Genomic DNA, 21,657 nt, shown 5'->3' with positions numbered 1-21,657 from the left:
TCCCTCCCCCCCATGTCTCCCTCTCCCCCTCCCCTTGTCTCCCTCTCCCCCCCCGTGTCTCCCTCACCCCCTCCCCCTCGTGTCTCTCCCTCCCCTTGTCTCCCTCTCCCCCCCGTGTCTCCCTCTCCCCCCCGTGTCTCCCTCTCCCCCTCCCCCTCGTGTCTCCCCCCTCCCCGTGTCTCCCTCTCCCCCTCCCCGTGTCTCCCTCCTCCCCGTGTCTCCCTCTCCCCCTCCCCGTGTCTCCCTCTCCCCCTCCCCGTGTCTCCTCCTCCCCGTGTCTCCCCCTCCCCGTGTCTCCCTCCTCCCCGTGTCTCCCTCCCCCCCATGTCTCCCTCTCCCCCTCCCCGTGTCTCCCTCCCCCCCCGTGTCTCCCTCCCCCCCCGTGTCTCCCTCTCCCCCTCCCCGTGTCTCCCTCCTCCCCGTGTCTCCCTCCCCCCCATGTCTCCCTCTCCCCCTCCCCGTGTCTCCCTCCCCCCCCGTGTCTCCCTCCCCCCCCGTGTCTCCCTCTCCCCCCTCCCCGTGTCTCCCTCCTCCCCGTGTCTCCCTCCCCCCCGTGTCTCCCTCTCCCCCCCGTGTCTCCCTCCCCCCCCGTGTCTCCCTCTCCCCCTCCCCGTGTCTCCCCCTCCCCGTGTCTCCCTCTCCCCCCCGTGTCTCCCTCTCCCCCCCGTGTCTCCCTCTCCCCCTCCCCCTCGTGTCTCCTCCTCCCCGTGTCTCCCTCTCCCCCTCCCCGTGTCTCCCTCCTCCCCGTGTCTCCCTCCCCCCCATGTCTCCCTCTCCCCCTCCCCGTGTCTCCCTCCCCCTCCGTGTCTCCCTCACCCCCTCCCCGTGTCTCCCTCCTCCCCGTGTCTCCCTCCCCCCCATGTCTCCCTCTCCCCCTCCCCGTGTCTCCCCCCTCCCCGTGTCTCCCTCTCCCCCTCCCCGTGTCTCCCTCTCCCCCTCCCCGTGTCTCCTCCTCCCCGTGTCTCCCTCTCCCCCTCCCCGTGTCTCCCCCCTCCCCGTGTCTCCCTCTCCCCCTCCCCGTGTCTCCCTCTCCCCCTCCCCGTGTCTCCCTCCCCCCCCGTGTCTCCCTCCCCCCCTCCCCGTGTCTCCCTCCCCCCCCGTGTCTCCCTCCCCCCCTCCCCGTGTCTCCCTCTCCCCCTCCCCGTGTCTCCCTCCCCCCCATGTCTCCCTCCCCCCCTCCCCGTGTCTCCCTCCCCCCCCGTGTCTCCCTCCCCCCCTCCCCGTGTCTCCCTCCCCCCCTCCCCGTGTCTCCCTCCCCCCCGTGTCTCCCTCTCCCCCTCCCCGTGTCTCCCTCCTCCCCGTGTCTCCCTCCCCCCCATGTCTCCCTCTCCCCCTCCCCGTGTCTCCCTCCCCCCCCGTGTCTCCCTCCCCCCCTCCCCGTGTCTCCCTCCCCCCCCGTGTCTCCCTCCCCCCCTCCCCGTGTCTCCCTCTCCCCCTCCCCGTGTCTCCCTCCCCCCCATGTCTCCCTCCCCCCCTCCCCGTGTCTCCCTCCCCCCCCGTGTCTCCCTCCCCCCCTCCCCGTGTCTCCCTCCCCCCCTCCCCGTGTCTCCCTCCCCCCCATGTCTCCCTCTCCCCCTCCCCGTGTCTCCCTCCCCCCCCGTGTCTCCCTCCCCCCCTCCCCGTGTCTCCCTCCCCCCCTCCCCGTGTCTCCCTCTCCCCCTCCCCGTGTCTCCCTCCTCCCCGTGTCTCCCTCTCCCCCTCCCCGTGTCTCCCTCTCCCCCTCCCCGTGTCTCCTCCTCCCCGTGTCTCCCCCTCCCCGTGTCTCCCTCCTCCCCGTGTCTCCCTCCCCCCCATGTCTCCCTCTCCCCCTCCCCGTGTCTCCCTCCCCCCCCGTGTCTCCCTCCCCCCCCGTGTCTCCCTCTCCCCCTCCCCGTGTCTCCCTCCTCCCCGTGTCTCCCTCCCCCCCATGTCTCCCTCTCCCCCTCCCCTTGTCTCCCTCTCCCCCCCGTGTCTCCCTCCCCCCCAGTGTCTCCCTCTCCCCCTCCCCGTGTCTCCCCCTCCCCGTGTCCCCCCCTCCCCGTGTCTCCCTCTCCCCCCCGTGTCTCCCTCACCCCCTCCCCGTGTCTCCCTCTCCCCCTCCCCCTCGTGTCTCCTCCTCCCCGTGTCTCCCTCTCCCCCTCCCCGTGTCTCCCTCCTCCCCGTGTCTCCCTCCCCCCCATGTCTCCCTCTCCCCCTCCCCGTGTCTCCCTCCTCCCCGTGTCTCCCTCCCCCCCCGTGTCTCCCTCTTCCCCTCCCCGTGTCTCCCTCCCCCCCATGTCTCCCTCTCCCCCTCCCCTTGTCTCCCTCTCCCCCCCGTGTCTCCCTTTCCCCCCCGTGTCTCCCTCCCCCCCCGTGTCTCCCTCTCCCCTTCCCCGTGTCTCCCCCTCCCCGTGTCCCCCCCTCCCCGTGTCTCCCTCTCCCCCCCGTGTCTCCCTCTCCGCCTCCCCGTGTCTCCCTCTCCCCCCGTGTCTCCCTCTCCACCTCCCCGTGTCTCCACCTCCTCCCCGTGTCTCCCTCCCCCGCCCGTGTCTCCCTCCCCCGGCCGTGTCTCCCTCCCTCCCCGTGTCTCCCCCTCCCCGTGTCTCCCCCTCCCTGTGTCTCCCCCTCCCCGTGTCTCCCTCCCCCCCCGTGTCTCCCTCCCCCCCCCGTGTCTCCCTCTCCCCCCGTGTCTCCCTCCCCGTGTCTCCCTCCCACCCTCCCGTGTCTCCCTCCCCTCCCCCCCGTGTCTCCCTCCCCTCCCCCCCGTGTCTCCCTCCCCCCGTGTCTCCCTCCTCCCCGTGTCTCCCTCCCCCCCCCGTGTCTCCCTCCCTCCCCGTGTCTCCCCCTCCCCGTGTCTCCCCCTCCCCGTGTCTCCCTCCCCCCCCCCCGTGTCTCCCTCCCCCCCCCGTGTCTCCCTCCCCCCCCCGTGTCTCCCTCCCCGTGTCTCCCTCCCCCCCTCCCGTGTCTCCCTCCCCTCCCCCCCGTGTCTCCCTCCCCTCCCCCCCGTGTCTCCCTCCCCCCGTGTCTCCCTCCTCCCCGTGTCTCCCTCCCCCCCCCCGTGTTTCCCTCCCCCCCCGTGTCTCCCTCCCCCCCCGTGTCTCCCTCCCCCCCGTGTCTCCCTCCCCCCCCCGTGTCTCCCTCCCCTCCCCCCCGTGTCTCCCTCCCCCCGTGTCTCCCTCCTCCCGTGTCTCCCTCCTCCCCGTGTCTCCCTCCCCCCCCGTGTCTCCCTCCCCCCCCGTGTCTCCCTCCCCCCCCCCGTGTCTCCCTCCCCTCCCCCCCGTGTCTCCCTCCCCCCGTGTCTCCCTCCTCCCCGTGTCTCCCTCCCCCCCCGTGTCTCCCTCCCCCCCGTGTCTCCCTCCCCCCCCGTGTCTCCCTCCCCTCCCCCCCGTGTCTCCCTCCCCCCGTGTCTCCCTCCTCCCCGTGTCTCCCTCCCCCCCCGTGTCTCCCTCTCCCCCCGTGTCTCCCTCTCCCCCCGTGTCTCCCTCCCCGTGTCTCCCTCCCCTCCTCCCCGTGTCTCCCTCCTCCCCGTGTCTCCCCCCCGTGTCTCCCTCCCCTCCCCCCCCGTGTCTCCCTCCCCCCGTGTCTCCCTCCTCCCCGTGTCTCCCTCCCCCCCCCCCGTGTCTCCCTCCCCCCCGTGTCTCCCTCCCCCCCCGTGTCTCCCTCCCCTCCCCCCCGTGTCTCCCTCCCCTCCCCCCCGTGTCTCCCTCCCCTCCCCCCCGTGTCTCCCTCCCCCCGTGTCTCCCTCCTCCCCGTGTCTCCCTCCCCCCCCGTGTCTCCCTCCTCCCGTGTCTCCCTCCTCCCCGTGTCTCCCTCTCCCCCTCCCAGTGTCTCCCTCCCCTCCCCCCCGTGTCTCCCTCCCCTCCCCCCCGTGTCTCCCTCCCTCCCCCCCGTGTCTCCCTCCCTCCCCCGTGTCTCCCTCCCCCCCCCCGTGTCTCCCTCCCCTCCCCCCCGTGTCTCCCTCCCTCCCCCGTGTCTCCCTCCCCTCCCCCCCGTGTCTCCCTCCCTCCCCCGTGTCTCCCTCCCCTCCCCCCCGTGTCTCCCTCCCTCCCCCGTGTCTCCCTCCCTCCCCCGTGTCTCCCTCCCCTCCCCCCCGTGTCTCCCCCCCGTGTCTCCCTCCCCTCCCCCCCGTGTCTCCCTCCCTCCCCCGTGTCTCCCTCTCCCCCTCCCCGTGTCTCCCTCTCCCCCTCCCCGTGTCTCCCTCCTCCCCGTGTCTCCCCCCCGTGTCTCCCTCCCCTCCCCCCCGTGTCTCCCTCCCCTCCCCCGTGTCTCCCCCCCCCCCCCACCGTGTCTCCCTCTCCCCCTCCCCGTGTCTCCCTCTTCCCCCCCCCGTGTCTCCCTCCCCCCCGTGTCCCCCTCTCCCCCTCCCCGTGTCTCCCTCTCCCCCTCCCCGTGTCTCCCTCCTCCCTGTGTCTCCCCCCCGTGTCTCCCTCCCCTCCCCCCCGTGTCTCCCTCTCCTCCCCCGTGTCTCCCCCCCCCCCCCACCGTGTCTCCCTCTCCCCCCCCGTGTCTCCCTCTTCCCCCCCCCGTGTCTCCCTCCCTCCCCCCCGTGTCTCCCTCCCTCCCCCGTGTCTCCCTCCCCCCCCCCGTGTCTCCCTCCCCTCCCCCCCGTGTCTCCCTCCCTCCCCCGTGTCTCCCTCCCCTCCCCCCCGTGTCTCCCTCCCTCCCCCGTGTCTCCCTCCCCTCCCCCCCGTGTCTCCCTCCCTCCCCCGTGTCTCCCTCCCTCCCCCGTGTCTCCCTCCCCTCCCCCCCGTGTCTCCCCCCCGTGTCTCCCTCCCCTCCCCCCCGTGTCTCCCTCCCTCCCCCGTGTCTCCCTCTCCCCCTCCCCGTGTCTCCCTCTCCCCCTCCCCGTGTCTCCCTCCTCCCCGTGTCTCCCCCCCGTGTCTCCCTCCCCTCCCCCCCGTGTCTCCCTCCCCTCCCCCGTGTCTCCCCCCCCCCCCCACCGTGTCTCCCTCTCCCCCTCCCCGTGTCTCCCTCCCTCCCCCGTGTCTCCCTCCCTACCCCGTGTCTCCCTCCCTCCCCCGTGTCTCCCTCTCCCCCCCCGTGTCTCCCTCTCCCCCCCCGTGTCTCCCTCCCCTCCCCCCCATGTCTCCCTCCCTACCCCGTGTCTCCCTCCCTCCCCCGTGTCTCCCTCTCCCCCCCCGTGTCTCCCTCTTCCCCCCCCCGTGTCTCCCTCCCCCCCGTGTCCCCCTCTCCCCCTCCCCGTGTCTCCCTCCCTCCCCCGTGTCTCCCTCCCTACCCCGTGTCTCCCTCCCTCCCCCGTGTCTCCCTCTCCCCCCCCGTGTCTCCCTCTCCCCCCCCGTGTCTCCCTCCCCTCCCCCCCATGTCTCCCTCCCTACCCCGTGTCTCCCTCCCTCCCCCGTGTCTCCCTCTTCCCCCCCCCGTGTCTCCCTCCCCCCCGTGTCCCCCTCTCCCCCTCCCCGTGTCTCCCTCCTCCCTGTGTCTCCCCCCCGTGTCTCCCTCCCCTCCCCCCCGTGTCTCCCTCTCCTCCCCCGTGTCTCCCCCCCCCCCCCCCCACCGTGTCTCCCTCTCCCCCTCCCCGTGTCTCCAGGCGTCTGCGAAAGGAATCTAAAGACAAAGACAGAGACTCCACAGGGCTCTGTTAACTTCACCGCCACCACCCGGAACGCGACGCGAATCCATGACCGAGGGACCATAGATTGTTGTACTGTACATATGCACGCATAGAGGATGGTTCACAGGGACAAAGACAAAGCTCCCCCGTGTAGCCTCTAGCGGGGCTGTAGGGGCAAGTGCAGTCAGTAGCGAATAGCAGCAGCACCTATACACAGACAAAGGTCCCCCGTGTAGCCTCTAGCAGGGCTGTAGGGGCAAGTGCTGTCAGTAGCAGCAGCAGCACCTACACACAGACAAAGGTCCCCCGTGTAGCCTCTAGCAGGGCTGTAGGGGCAAGTGCTGTCAGTAGCAAGTAGCAGCAGCAGCACCTACACACAGACAAAGCTCCCCCGTGTAGCCTCTAGCAGGGCTGTAGGGGCAAGTGCTGTCAGTAGCAAGTAGCAGCAGCAGCGCCTACACACAGACAAAGATCGTGTTGACGCCCGGCCGTCTTTGTCTCTCCCCGGGGGCGATGCTTTGCCACGCACAACAAAGCACAGAGGTTAATGATCAGGGGGACACGCGCCCGCACGCACACACACACACACACATATCGATCTGAGGTTACGTAATCGATACGTTGATTTCGAGACGGTTTGGAGCACGGCGGACGGCAGGAGGCTGCATCCAGCTGTGGGTGGACCACGGTGATGGTGACGGATTTGGAGAAGACACACACAGGGTAGAGACATCACCACCGTCATCATCAGCACCAGCAGCAGCAGCAGCATCATCATCAGCAGCAGCAGCATCATCAGCACCAGCAGCATCACCACCAGCATCATCAGCACCAGCAGCATCAGCAGCATCAGCAGCATCAGCACCAGCAGCATCAGCAGCATCAGCACCAGCAGCATCATCATCAGCAGCAGCATCATCATCACCACCAGCATCATCAGCACCAGCAGCATCATCATCAGCAGCAGCATCATCAGCACCAGCAGCATCATCATCAGCATCATCAACACCAGTAGCATCATCATCATCAGCAGCAGCATCATCATAACCATCATCATCAGCATCATCATCACCAGCAGCATCATCATAACCATCATCATCAGCATCATCATCATCACCATCATCACCAGCAGCAGCAGCATCATCAGCAGCAGCATCATCACCACCACTATCATCATTACCACCACCATCATCACCACCACTATCATCATTACCACCACCATCATCACCATCATCACCATCATCATCACCACCATCACCATCATCACCACCACCATCATCACCACCACCACCATCACCACCATCACCACCATCATCACCATCACCACCATCACCATCACCACCATCACCATCATCACCACCACCACCATCACCACCATCACCACCATCATCACCATCACCACCATCACCATCATCACCACCACCATCATCACCACCACCACCATCACCACCATCACCACCATCATCACCATCACCATCATCACCATCACCACCATCACCATCATCACCACCACCATCATCACCACCACCACCATCACCACCATCACCACCATCATCACCATCACCACCATCATCACCATCACCACCATCATCATCACCATCATCACCACCACCACCATCATCACCACCACCACCATCACCACCATCACCACCATCATCACCATCATCACCATCATCACCACCATCACCACCATCATCACCATCATCACCACCATCACACTATACGGTTTTTATTTAATGAGTCGTCTTATTTTGACTTGTACGGGGTTATTTTGTTCAATCGATCAGTGAAGTAATTGTGTGTAAGTCAGTAAGTTTACTGAAGTCATTCTACCACCAATTCCGAGTAACCAAGCAGGACTACGAGCTTGGGGAGTTTGGATTATCTCATTCCGTATCACGAGTTGTGAGCTCCAGAGAGACGGTGGGTGGGTGGGTGATATGGTGGGTGGGTGACATGGTGGGTGGGTGACATGGTGGGTGGGTGACATGGTGGGTGAGATGGTGGGTAGGCGGGTGAGTGAGTGAGATGGTGAGTGGGTGAGATGGTGAGTGGGTGAGATGGTGGGTGGGTGAGTGAGATGGTGGGTGGGTGAGTGAGTGAGTGGGTGAGATGGTGGGTGGGTGGGTGATATGGTGGGTGGGTGACATGGTGGGTTGAGATGGTGGGTAGGCGGGTGAGTGAGTGAGTGAGTGAGATGGTGAGTGGGTGACATGGTGGGTGGGTGACATGGTGGGTGGGTGACATGGTGGGTGAGATGGTGGGTAGGTGGGTGAGTGAGTGAGTGAGATGGTGAGATGGTGGGTGGGTGAGATGGTGGGTGAGTGAGATGGTGGGTGGGTGAGTGAGTGAGTGGGTGAGATGGTGGGTGGGTGGGTGACATGGTGGGTTGAGATGGTGGGTAGGCGGGTGAGTGAGTGAGTGAGATGGTGAGTGGGTGAGATGGTGAGTGGGTGAGATGGTGGGTGGGTGAGATGGTGGGTGGGTGAGATGGTGGGTGGGTGACATGGTGGGTGGGTGACATGGTGGGTGGGTGAGATGGTGGGTGGGTGAGATGGTGAGTGGGTGAGATGGTGGGTGGGTGACATGGTGGGTGAGATGGTGGGTAGGCGAGTGAGTGAGTGAGTGAGATGGTGAGTGGGTGAGATGGTGGGTGGGTGAGATGGTGGGTGGGTGAGATGGTGGGTGGGTGAGATGGTGGGTGGGTGAGATGGTGGGTGGGTGAGATGGTGGGTGGTTGAGTGAGATGGTGGGTGGGTGAGTGAGATGGTGGGTGGGTGAGATGGTGGGTGGGTGAGATGGTGGGTGGGTGAGATGGTGGGTGGGTGAGTGACTGAGTTACGGAGTTAGATGGTGAGCGGGCGGGTGGCCTGCGTCACGCCAATCGCCACCGCAAATCAGAATCGCTTGAGTCGCAGAATGCCTCAACACGCACGTGGCTCTGCGGTGAATCGTGTAACGAGGTGGGTGTAACGAGGTGGGTGTAACGAGGTGTAATCTCTGGGAACAATGATGATTTTTACGGTGTTGACAATCTTCCCTTTGTGTGTGTGAGCTCACTTATTGATGGATGAATGGGTGAGTGAGAGACTCACCACACAGAGACCCACAGACTCACCACACAGAGACCCACAGACTCATCACACAGAGACATACAGACTCACCACACAGAGACTCACAGGCTCACCACGCAGAGACCCACAGACTCACCACACAGAGACCCACAGACTCACCACACAGAGACCCACAAACTCACCACACAGAGACCCACAGACTCACCACACAGAGACTCACAGGCTCACCACGCAGAGACCCACAAACTCACCACACAGAGACCCACAGACTCACCACACAGAGACCCACAAACTCACCACACAGAGACCCACAGACTCACCACACAGAGACCCACAGACTCATCACATAGAGACCCACAGACTCACCACATAGAGACCCACAAACTCACCACACAGAGACCCACAGACTCACCACACAGAGACCCACAGACTCACCACACAGAGACCCACAGACTCACCACACAGAGACCCACAAACTCACCACACAGAGACCCACAGACTCACCACACAGAGACCCACAGACTCATCACATAGAGACCCACAGACTCACCACACAGAGACCCACAAACTCACCACACAGAGACCCACAGACTCGTTTTTCCAAAAACGTTTAAAGTCTGCGCGATGACGTCACAACACCAACGTCATGACGTCATTCAAAAATTAAATTGTACTTTTTTTGCGTGACGTAATCACGCTCAACGCTCTCCCGCATACATGAATTTTTTTCCAGCCGCGTGACGCAATCACGCACGGGTTCATTGTCTAATGTGGTGGTGACGTAATCACGCAATGGGTATTACGCCATGCAACGTCATCACGCACGGTATTGCTCGAAGGAGCGAGCGCGTGCGTGGTGACGTCATCACGGCACGGCCGTTGTGCGGTTGGGTGGGGAAGCGGTGCGGAGCCGCCTTGCGTAATGACGTCATCGCGCACACCAATAAGGTTCTTGCATTGGGGTGGACGCGGAGCGACCTTGCGTAGTGACGTCATCGCGCACACCAATAAGGTTCTTGCATTGGGGTGGACGCGGAGCGACCTTGCGTAGTGACGTCATCGCGCACACCAATAAGGTTCTTGCATTGGGGTGGACGCGGAGCGACCTTGCGTAGTGACGTCATCGCGCACACCAATAAGGTTCTTGCATTGGGGTGGACGCGGAGCGACCTTGCGTAGTGACGTCATCGCGCACACCAATAAGGTTCTTGCATTGGGGTGGACGCGGAGCGACCTTGCGTAGTGACGTCATCGCGCACACCAATAAGGTTCTTGCATTGGGGTGGACGCGGAGCGACCTTGCGTAGTGACGTCATCGCGCACACCAATAAGGTTCTTGCATTGGGGTGGACGCGGAGCGACCTTGCGTAGTGACGTCATCGCGCACACCAATAAGGTTCTTGCATTGGGGTGGACGCGGAGCGACCTTGCGTAGTGACGTCATCGCGCACACCAATAAGGTTCTTGCATTGGGGTGGACGCGGAGCGACCTTGCGTAGTGACGTCATCGCGCACACCAATAAGGTTCTTGCATTGGGGTGGACGCGGAGCGACCTTGCGTAGTGACGTCATCGCGCACACCAATAAGGTTCTTGCATGGGGGTGGACGCGGAGCGACCTTGCGTAGTGACGTCATCGCGCACACCAATAAGGTTCTTGCATGGGGGTGGACGCGGAGCGACCTTGCGTAGTGACGTCATCGCGCACACCAATAAGGTTCTTGCATTGGGGTGGACGCGGAGCGACCTTGCGTAGTGACGTCATCGCGCACCACGGTCAAGGTGATCTCCCATCACCACCACTCGCATCCGGGCAACGTCATGACGGAGGGGGCGGAGCGACCGTGCGTAATGACGTCATCGCGCACCACGGTCAAGGTGATCCCCCATCACCACGACCCGCATCCGGGCAACGTCATGACGAGGGGTGGCGGAGCGACCGTGCGTAATGACGTCATCGCGCACCACGGTCAAGGTGATCCCCCCCCATCACCACTACCCGCATCTAGGCAACGTCATGACGGGGGGGGGGGCGGAGCGACCTTGCGTAATGACGTCATCGCGCACCACGGTCAAGGTGATCCCCCCCCATCACCACTACCCGCATCTAGGCAACGTCATGACGAGGGGTGGCGGAGCGACCTTGCGTAATGACGTCATCGCGCACCACGGTCAAGGTGATCCCCCCATCACCACTACCCGCATCGGGGCAACGTCATGACGGGGGGGGGGGCGGAGCGACCTTGCGTAATGACGTCATCGCGCACGCGGGTCAATGCGACCGCCCCCCCCCCGCATTCGGCCAACCGTCATTCCAGTGGGGGAGGGGTTGGGGGGGTTAAGCGGTGCGGAGTAACCTTGCGTAATGACGTCATCGCGCACCGGGCTCAAAGGGAACGTCAACGCGTGACGTCAACACGTCGCTGTCTCTCTCCCCGGGCCCCCCCCGGGGTTGGTGAGTGTCGCGCGCTTCTTTTTTTTTGGCGGGAAGGGCGGTGGGTCAAGGGTGGGGGCTGCGGTGGATTTCGTGAGGGGAATTTTATTTTAATTTATTGAGATTTTTTAAATGTTTTTTTATGATAATGTTCTGCTGCTGCTGCTGTTGTTGTTAAACATTATTACTTTATATAATTCGAGCGGCCCACACACACACACGACGCAGTCTCGCCGCGAGGTGTGTTGCGTGTCACGGCGGCAGCCTCAGCCTCCTCAGCTTTTTGTCAAATTAAGGGTAACACACACAACACAACACACTACATATACACTACACACATACACTACATATACACTACACACACTCCACACTACATATACACTACACACACTCCACACTACATATACACTACACACATACACTACATATACATTACACACACTCCACACTACATATACACTACACACACTACATATACACTACACACCTACACTACACCTACACTAAACTACACACACACCGAACACACCACACACACACATACACCCCACGTACACACGTTTCTTTTTTGTTAAGGGTGGTGCTGATGATGATGGTGGTGCTGATGATGAGGGTGATGATGGCGAGGGTGATGATGGTGATGCTTATGATGGTGGTGCTTATGATGGTGGTGCTGATGATGGTGGTGCTTGAGGGTGGTGGTGCTGATGATGGTGGTGCTGATGATGGTGGTGCTGATGATGAGGGTGCTGCTGCTGATGATGGTGCTGCTGATGATGAGGGTGATGGTTGTGATAATGAGGGTGATGGTGGTGATGATTGTGCTGATGAAGGTGGTGATTGTGTTGATGGTGATTGTGGTGCTCTTGATGATGGTGATGTTGCTGATAACTGTGATGGCGATATTTCTGATACTAATTCTGCTGATTTTGCTTCCTGTTAAGAATGCTACCCTTAATTATGCTAATAATGCTGCTGCTGCTGCTGATGCTGCTGATGGTGATGTTGCTGCTGATGATGGTGATGCTGATGGTGATGTTGCTGATGATGGTGATGTTGCTGATGATGATGATGCTGCTGATGATGATGCTGCTGATGCTGATGTTGCTGATGATGATGCTGCTGATGATGATGCTAGTGGTGATGATGATGGTGGTGATGATGGTGATGATGTTGCTGCTGATGGTGATGTTGCTGATGAGGATGTTGCTGCTGATGATGATGAGGATGCTGCTGATGAGGATGCTGCTGATGATGTTCCTGCTGATGATGATGAGGATGCTGCTGCTGATGATGCTGCTGATGAGGATGTTGCTGCTGCTGATGATGATGTTGCTGCTGCTGATAATGTTGCTGATGATGATGTTGCTGCTGATGATGTTGCTGCTGATGATGATGTTGCTGCTGCTGATAATGTTGCTGCTGATGATGTTGCTGCTGATGATGTTGCTGCTGATGATGATGTTGCTGCTGATGATGTTGCTGCTGATGATGATGTTGCTGCTGCTGATAATGTTGCTGATGATGATGTTGCTGCTGATGATGTTGCTGCTGATGATGATGTTGCTGCTGCTGATAATGTTGCTGATGATGATGTTGCTGCTGATGATGATGTTACTGCTGCTGATGATGATGATGAGGATGCTGCTGATGATGCTGATGAGGATGTTGCTGCTGATGCTGCTGCTGATGATGTTACTGCTGCTGATGATGATGAGGATGTTGCTGCTGCTGATGATGTTGCTGCTGATGAGGATGTTGCTGCTGCTGATAATGTTGCTGCTGATGCTGCTACTGATGATGCTGATGATGATGTTGCTGATGATGATGTTGCTGATGATGTTGCTGATGATGTTGCTGCTGATGATGATGCTGATGATGCTGATGATGATGTTGCTGCTGATGATGATGATGCTGCTGATGATGTTGCTGCTGATGCTGCTGCTGATGATGCTGATGATGATGATGCTGCTGATGATGATGCTGCTGCTGATGATGTTGCTGCTGCTGCTGATGATGATGCTGCTGATGATGATGATGCTGCTGCTGCTGTGTAGTGGGAGGGAACCCCTAGAGAGCGACTGCTTCCTGGCACAGAGCCCAGTGGGTGAAATGGCAACTGGCGGCCTCTCTCCCTCCCTCCCTCGCTCTCTCACTCACTCATTGTAATCTCTCACACACTCACTCATTGTAATCTCTCACTCACTCATTGTAATCTCTCACACTCACACACACTCATTGCAATCTCTCTCACACACTCATTGTAATCTCTCTCATTGTAACCTCTCACACACTCACTCTCTGTAATCTCTCTCATTGTAACCTCTCTGTCTCTGTAATCTCTGTCTCTGTAATCTGTCTCTCTCGTTCTGGCAGCTACTACCACATTAGTAATGCAGTAGCTACTACCACATTAGTAGTAGCAGCTACTACCACATTAGCAGTAGCAGCTACTACCACATTAGTAATGCAGTAGCAGCTACTACCACATTAGTAATGCAGTAGCAGCTACTACCACAGTAGTAGTAGCAGCTACTACCACATTAGCAGTAGCAGCTACTACCACATTAGTAGTAGCAGCTACTGCCACATTAGCAGTAGCAGCTACTACCACATTAGTAGTAGTAGCTACTACCACATTAGTAGTAGCAGCTACTACCACATTAGCAGTAGCAGCTACTACCACATTAGTAGTAGCAGCTACTGCCACATTAGCAGTAGCAGCTACTACCACATTAGCAGTAGCAGCTACTACCACATTAGTAGTAGCAGCTACTACCACATTAGCAGTAGCAGCTACTACCACATTAGTAGTAGCAGCTACTACCACATTAGTAGTAGCAGCTACTACCACATTAGTAGTAGTAGCTACTACCACATTAGTAGTAGTAGCTACTACCACATTAGCAGTAGCAGCTACTACCACATTAGTAGTAGTAGCTACTACCACATTAGTAGTAGCAGCTGCTACCACATTAGCAGTAGCAGCTACTACCACATTAGCAGTAGCAGCTACTACCACATTAGTAGTAGCAGCTACTACCACATTAGTAGTAGCTGCTACTACCACATTAGTAGTAGCTGCTACTACCACATTAGTAGTAGCAGCTGCTACCACATTAGTAGTAGCAGCTACTACCACATTAGTAGTAGTAGCTGCTACTACCACATTAGTAGTAGCAGCTGCTACCACATTAGTAGTAGTAGCTACTACCACATTAGTAGTAGCAGCTACTACCACATTAGCAGTAGCAGCTACTACCACATTAGTAGTAGCAGCTGCTACCACATTAGCAGTAGCAGCTACTACCACATTAGTAGTAGCAGCTGCTACCACATTAGCAGTAGCAGCTACTACCACATTAGTAGTAGCAGCTACTACCACATTAGTAGTAGCAGCTGCTACCACATTAGTAGTAGTAGCTACTACCACATTAGTAGTAGCAGCTACTACCACATTAGCAGTAGCAGCTACTACCACATTAGTAGTAGCAGCTGCTACCACATTAGCAGTAGCAGCTACTACCACATTAGTAGTAGCAGCTGCTACCACATTAGCAGTAGCAGCTACTACCACATTAGTAGTAGCAGCTACTACCACATTAGTAGTAGCAGCTGCTACCACATTAGCAGTAGCAGCTACTACCACATTAGTAGTAGCAGCTGCTACCACATTAGCAGTAGCAGCTACTACCACATTAGTAGTAGCAGCTGCTACCACATTAGCAGTAGCAGCTACTACCACATTAGCAGTAGCAGCTACTACCACATTAGTAGTAGCAGCTACTACAACATTAGTAGTAGTAGCTGCTACTACCACATTAGTAGTAGCAGCTGCTACCACATTAGTAGTAGCAGCTACTACCACATTAGTAGTAGCAGCTACTACCACATTAGTAGTAGCAGCTGCTACCACAGTAGTAGTAGCAGCTACTACCACAGTAGTAGTAGCAGCTGCTACCACATTAGTAGTAGCAGCTACTACCACAGTAGTAGTAGCAGCTACTACCACATTAGCAGTAGCAGCTGCTACCACATTAGTAGTAGCAGCTACTACCACAGTAGTAGTAGCAGCTACTACCACATTAGTAGTAGCAGCTACTACCACAGTAGCATTAGCAGCTACTACCACAGTAGTAGTAGCTACTACCACATTAGCAGTAGCAGCTGCTACCACATTAGTAGTAGCAGCTACTACCACATTAGTAGTAGTAGCTACTACCACATTAGTAGTAGCAGCTACTACCACAGTAGTAGTAGCAGCTACTACCACATTAGTAGTAGCAGCTGCTACCACATTAGTAGTAGCAGCTACTACCACATTAGTAGTAGCAGCTGCTACCACATTAGTAGTAGCAGCTACTACCACATTAGTAGTAGCAGCTGCTACCACATTAGTAGTAGCAGCTACTACCACATTAGTAGTAGCAGCTACTACCACATTAGTAGTAGCAGCTACTACCACATTAGTAGTAGCAGCTACTACCACATTAGTAGTAGCAGCTACTACCACATTAGTAGTAGCAGCTACTACCACATTAGTAGTAGCAGCTGCTACCACATTAGTAGTAGCAGCTACTACCACATTAGTAGTAGCAGCTGCTACCACATTAGTAGTAGCAGCTGCTACCACATTAGTAGTAGCAGCTGCTACCACATTAGTAGTAGCAGCTGCTACCACATTAGTAGTAGCAGCTGCTACCACATTAGTAGTAGCAGCTGCTACCACATTAGTAGTAGCAGCTGCTACCACATTAGTAGTAGTAGCTACTACCACATTAGTAGTAGCAGCTACTACCACATTAGTAGTAGCAGCTGCTACCACATTAGTAGTAGCAGCTACTACCACATTAGTAGTAGCAGCTGCTACCACATTAGCAGTAGCAGCTACTACAACATTAGTAGTAGCAGCTACTACCACATTAGTAGTAGCAGCTGCTACCACATTAGTAGTAGCAGCTGCTACCACATTAGTAGTAGCAGCTACTACCACATTAGTAGTAGCAGCTACTACCACATTAGTAGTAGCAGCTACTACCACATTAGTAGTAGCAGCTGCTACCACATTAGTAGTAGTAGCAGCTACTACCACATTAGTAGTAGCTACTACCACATTAGCAGTAGCAGCTACTACCACATTAGTAGTAGCAGCTACTACCACATTAGTAGTAGCTACTACCACATTAGTAGTAGCAGCTGCTACCACATTAGTAGTAGTAGCAGCTACTACCACATTAGTAGTAGCAGCTGCTACCACATTAGTAGTAGCAGCTACTACCACATTAGTAGTAGCAGCTACTACCACATTAGTAGTAGTAGCTACTACCACATTAGTAGTAGCAGCTACTACCACATTAGTAGTAGCAGCTACTACCACATTAGTAGTAGCAGCTACTACCACATTAGTAGTAGTAGCTACTACCACATTAGTAGTAGCTACTACCACATTAGCAGTAGCAGCTACTACCACATTAGTAGTAGTAGCTACTACCACATTAGTAGTAGCAGCTACTACCACATTAGTAGTAGCAGCTACTACCACATTAGTAGTAGCAGCTGCTACCACATTAGCAGTAGCAGCTGCTACCACATTAGCAGTAGCAGCTGCTACCACATTAGCAGTAGCAGCTACTACCACATTAGCAGTAGCAGCTGCTACCACATTAGCAGTAGCAGCTGCTACCACATTAGCAGTAGCAGCTGCTACCACATTAGCAGTAGCAGCTGCTACCACATTAGCAGTAGCAGCTGCTACCACATTAGCAGTAGCAGCTGCTACCACATTAGTAGTAGCAGCTGCTACCACATTAGTAGTAGCAGCTGCTACCACATTAGTAGTAGCAGCTGCTACCACATTAGTAGTAGCAGCTGCTACCACATTAGCAGTAGCAGCTGCTACCACATTAGCAGTAGCAGCTGCTACCACATTAGTAGTAGCAGCTACTACCACATTAGCAGTAGCAGCTGCTACCACATTAGTAGTAGCAGCTGCTACCACATTAGTAGTAGCAGCTACTACCACAGTAGTAGTAGCAGCTACTACCACAGTAGTAGTAGCAGCTACTACCACAGTAGTAGTAGCAGCTACTACCACAGTAGTAGTAGCAGCTACTACCACAGTAGTAGTAGCAGCTACTACCACAGTAGTAGTAGCAGCTACTACCACAGTAGTAGCTGCTACTACCACATTAGTAGTAGCAGCTACTACCACAGTAGTAGTAGCAGCTACTACCACAGTAGTAGCTGCTACTACCACATTCTCTCACCCCCCCCCCCTTCTCTCACTTTCTCCTGTAGTTCTATCACCTTTTGACACCACCACCACCAACCACTTCAAATCAGGAATGTTGCTAATCCGGTTTGGTGCGGGGGTTACAGTGGTTGATCAAGATTAATAGAGGCACACTCGCTCACTCACCCACTCACCCATCCACCCACTCACCCATCCACCCACTCACGCACTCACGCACTCACCCATCCACTCACCCACCCACTCAACCACCCGCTCAACCACCCACTCACCCACTCGCTCGTCCGCTCACTTCGCTCACCGACCCACCCACTCACCAACTCACCCACTCACTCACCCACCCACTCAACCACCCGCTCACCCACTCGCTCGTCCGCTCACTCACTCACGCTCTCGCTCACTCACACTCGCTCGCCCGCTCACTCGCCCGCTCATTCGCACGCTCGCTCACTCACGCTCACTCACCCACTCACTCACATGCTCACCCACTCACTCACATGCTCACCCACTCACTCGCCCCTCACCCATTCACTCAGACGCTCAATCACTCGCTCGCCCGCTTACTCGCTCGCTCACTCACACGCTCACTCACACACTCGCTCGCCCGCTCACTCACTCGCCCACTCACTCACGCTCACTCACCCGCTCACTCACTCGCCCACTCACGCTCACTCACCCGCTCACTCACTCGCCCGCTCACTCACAAGCTCACTCACTCGCTCACTCACAAGCTCGCTCACTCGCCCGCTCACTCACATGCTCACCCACTCACTCACATGCTCACTCACTCGCCCCTCACCCACTCACTCAGACGCTCAATCACCCGCTCACTCACAAGCTCACTCACTCACCCGATCACTCACCCGCTCACTCACAAGCTCACTCACTCGCCCGCTCACAAGCTCACTCACTCACCCGATCACTCACCCGCTCACTCACAAGCTCACTCACTCGCCCGCTCACAAGCTCACTCACTCACCCGATCACTCACCCGCTCACTCACAAGCTCGCTCACTCGCCCGCTCACTCGCTCACTCACTCATTCGCCCACTTACGCTCACTCACTCACATTCGCCCACTCACTCGCACATTCACCACACACAACACACTCACATACTCTGCACACCTACACACTCGCCCATTAACCGAACCTCACACACAAAGACCGCCTTCATTGAGTACCTCGCGCGGTGCGAAAACAACAGCACTGGGAGAGACAAAGGCGGCCGGGAAAGCAAAGACAAAGATCCCCCGTGTAGCCTCTAGCAGGGCTGTAGGGGCAAGTGCTGTTGGTAGCGAGTAGCAGCAGCACCTATACACAGACAAAGCCCCCCCCTGTAGCCTCTAGCAGGCTGTAGGGGCAAGTGTCTCCCTCTCTCCCCGTGTCTCCCGCTCTCTCCCCGTGTCTCCCTCCCTCTCACCCCGTGTCTCCCACTCCTCCCATTCTCTCCCCGTGTCTCCCACTCTCTCCCCGTGTTTCCCACTCTCTGTATCTCCTCACCTCTCCCAGTGTCCTCATCCCCGTCTCCCCGTGTCTCTCCCCGTCTCCCCGTATCTCCTCCCTCCTCTCCCAGTATCTTCCCACCTCTCCTAGCGGTGTCTCCCCGTGCCTCCCACTCTCTGTATCTCCTCACCTCTCCCAGTGTCCTCATCCCCGTCTCCCCATGTCTCCCACCACTCCCTGTCTCCCCGTGTCTCCTCCCTCCTCTCCCCGTATCTTCCATTCTCTCCCCGTATCTCCTCCCTCCTCTCCCTGTGTCTCCCACTCCTCCCACTCTCTCCCCGTGTCTCCCACTCTCTCCCCGTATCTCCCACTCTCTCCCCGTGTCTCCCGCTCTCTCCCCGTGTTTCCCACTCTCTGTATCTCCTCACCTCTCCCAGTGTCCTCATCCCCGTCTCCCCGTGTCTCTCCCCGTCTCCCCGTATCTCCTCCCTCCTCTCCCAGTATCTTCCCAGCTCTCTCCCCGTGTCTCCCGCTCTCTGTATCTCCTCACCTCTCCCAGTGTCCTCATCCCAGTCTCCCCGTGTCTCCCGCCTCTCCCCGTCTCCCCGTATCTCCCACTCACTCCCCGTGTCTCCCTCCCTCTCACCCCGTGTCCCCCACTCCTCCCGCTCTCTCCCCGTGTCTCCCACTCTCTCCCCGTGTCTCCCGCTCTCTCCCTGTGTCTCTCACCTCTCCCCGTGTCTCCCACTCTCTCCCCGTGTCTCCCGCTCTCTCCCTGTGTCTCTCACCTCTCCCCGTGTCTCCCACTCACTCCCCGTGTCTCCCTCCCTCTCACCCCGTGTCCCCCACTCCTCCCACTCTCTCCCCGTGTCTCCCACTGTCTCCCCGTGTTTCCCACTCTCTATCTCCTCACCTCTCCCAGTGTCCTCATCCCAGTCTCCCCGTGTCTCCCGCCTCTCCCCGTCTCCTCGTATCTCCCACTCTCCCCGTGTCTCCCACTCACTCCCCGTGTCTCCCACTCTCTCCCCGTGTCTCCCGCTCTCTGTATCTCCTCACCTCTCCCAGTGTCCTCATCCCCGTCTCCCCGTGTCTCCCGCTCTCTCCCCGTGTCTCCCACTCCTCCCACTCTCTCCCCGTGTCTCCCTCTCCCCGTGTCTCCCACTCTCTGTATCTCCTAACCTCTCCCAGTGTCCTCATCCCAGTCTCCCACCTCTCCCACCTCTCCCCGTATCTCCTCCCTCCTCTCCCAGTATCTCCCACTCTCTCCCCGTGTCTCCCGCTCTCTGTATCTCCTAACCTCTCCCAGTGTCCTCATCCCAGTCTCCCCGTGTCTCCCTCTCTCTCACCCCGTGTCTCCCACTCTCTCCCCGTGTCTCCCACTCCTCCCCGTGTCTCCCACTCTCTGTATCTCCTCACCTCATTTTAGTCTCCCACCTCTCCCCGTCTCCCCGTGTCTCCCACCTCCTCTCCCAGTATCTTCCCAGCTCTTCTAGCGGTGTCTCCTAGCATCTCCTCCTCCCCGCGATGGCGGAGGCTCACCAGGCCGTGGCCTTCCAGTTCACGGTGACCCAGGACGGCATCGACCTGCACCTGAGTCACGAGGCGCTGCGGCAAGTCTACCTGTCGGGCCTCCGGTCCTGGAAGAAGAGGTTCAACAGGTTCAAGGTGAGAGCGAGAGAGAGACAGACACGCGGAGTGGGAGAGACTGGGGGAGACGGGGAGAGACGGTGGGGGAGGCGGTGGTGGAGGCGGTGATGGTGGTGGGGGAGGCGGTGGTGGTGACGGTGGTGACGGTGGTGGTTGTGATGGTGGTGGTGGTGGTGTTCAAGGTGAGAGCGAGAGAGAGAGAGAGACAGACACACACGGAGAGAGACTGGGGGAGACAGGGAGAGGGAGAGACGGTGGGGGAGGCGGTGATGGTGGTGATGGTGGTGGTGATGGTGGTGATGGTGATGGTGGTGACGGTGGTGGTGGTGGTGTTTGTGATGGTGTTGGTGGTGGTGGTGGTGATGGTGGTGGTGATGGTGGTGGTGATGGTGGTGGTGATGATGGTGGTGGTGGTGGTGATGGTGGTGGTGATGGTGGTGGTGATGGTGGTGGTGACGGTGGTGGTGGTGGTGGTGATGATGGTGGTGATGGTGGTGATGGTGGTGGTGACGGTGGTGGTGACGGTGGTGGTGATGGTGGTGGTGATGATGGTGGTGGTGGTGGTGATGGTGGTGGTGATGGTGGTGATGGTGGTGATGATGGTGGTGGTGGTGATGGTGGTGGTGATGGTGGTGATGGTGGTGATGGTGGTGGTGATGGTGGTGATGGTGGTGATTGTGGTGGTGGTGATTGTGGTGGTGGTGATTGTGGTGGTGGTGATGATGGTGATGGCGATGTGATGGTAATGGTGGTGATGCTGCTGCTGGTGCACAGAACGGGGCTGGCTGACGGCTGTACCCAGAAAGCGCCAGCAGATGATGGTGATGATGATGTAGCTGATGGTGATGGTGGTGATGATGTAGCTGATGGTGTAGCTGATGATGATGCTGCTGCTGCTGATGACGATGTTTGCTGGTGCACAGAACGGTCTGGCTGACGGGCTGTACCCGGCGAGCGCCAGCAGCTGATGATTGCTGATGATGATGATGCTGCTGCTGCTGATGATGCTGCTGCTGATGATGATAATGTAGCTGATGATGATGCTTCTGATGATGCTGCTGCTGCTGTTTTCTGGTGCACAGAACGGTCTGGCTGACTGCTGTACCCAGCAAATGCCAGCAGCTGATGATGATGATGTAGCTGATGATGTAGCTGCTGCTGCTGCTGATGATGATGATGATGATGCTGCTGATGATGATGTAGCTGATGATGATGATGTAGCTGATGATGTTTGCCGGTGCACAGAACGGTCTGGCGGACGGGCTGTACCCGGCCAGCG

The 21,657-nt window shown here is 58.2% G+C and overlaps 1 long non-coding RNA gene across 1 annotated transcript; it reads left to right on the top strand.

Moving 5' to 3' along the window:
- Positions 1 to 11,079: 11,079 nt before the first annotated feature.
- LOC144955277 (uncharacterized) lies at positions 11,080 to 21,657 on the top strand. Its single transcript, XR_013641580.1, has 3 exons — positions 11,080 to 11,334; positions 20,205 to 20,396; positions 21,624 to 21,657. It is a non-coding gene; the product is annotated as an uncharacterized LOC144955277 (long non-coding RNA).

The sequence above is a fragment of the Lampetra fluviatilis genome, unplaced genomic scaffold (genome assembly GCF_964198595.1).
Source record: "Lampetra fluviatilis unplaced genomic scaffold, kcLamFluv1.1 SCAFFOLD_1303, whole genome shotgun sequence".
NCBI classification, from domain to species: domain Eukaryota; kingdom Metazoa; phylum Chordata; class Hyperoartia; order Petromyzontiformes; family Petromyzontidae; genus Lampetra; species Lampetra fluviatilis.
The sequence above is the reverse complement of the archived record's forward strand: the minus strand, read 5'-3'. Positions and strand labels throughout refer to the sequence as shown.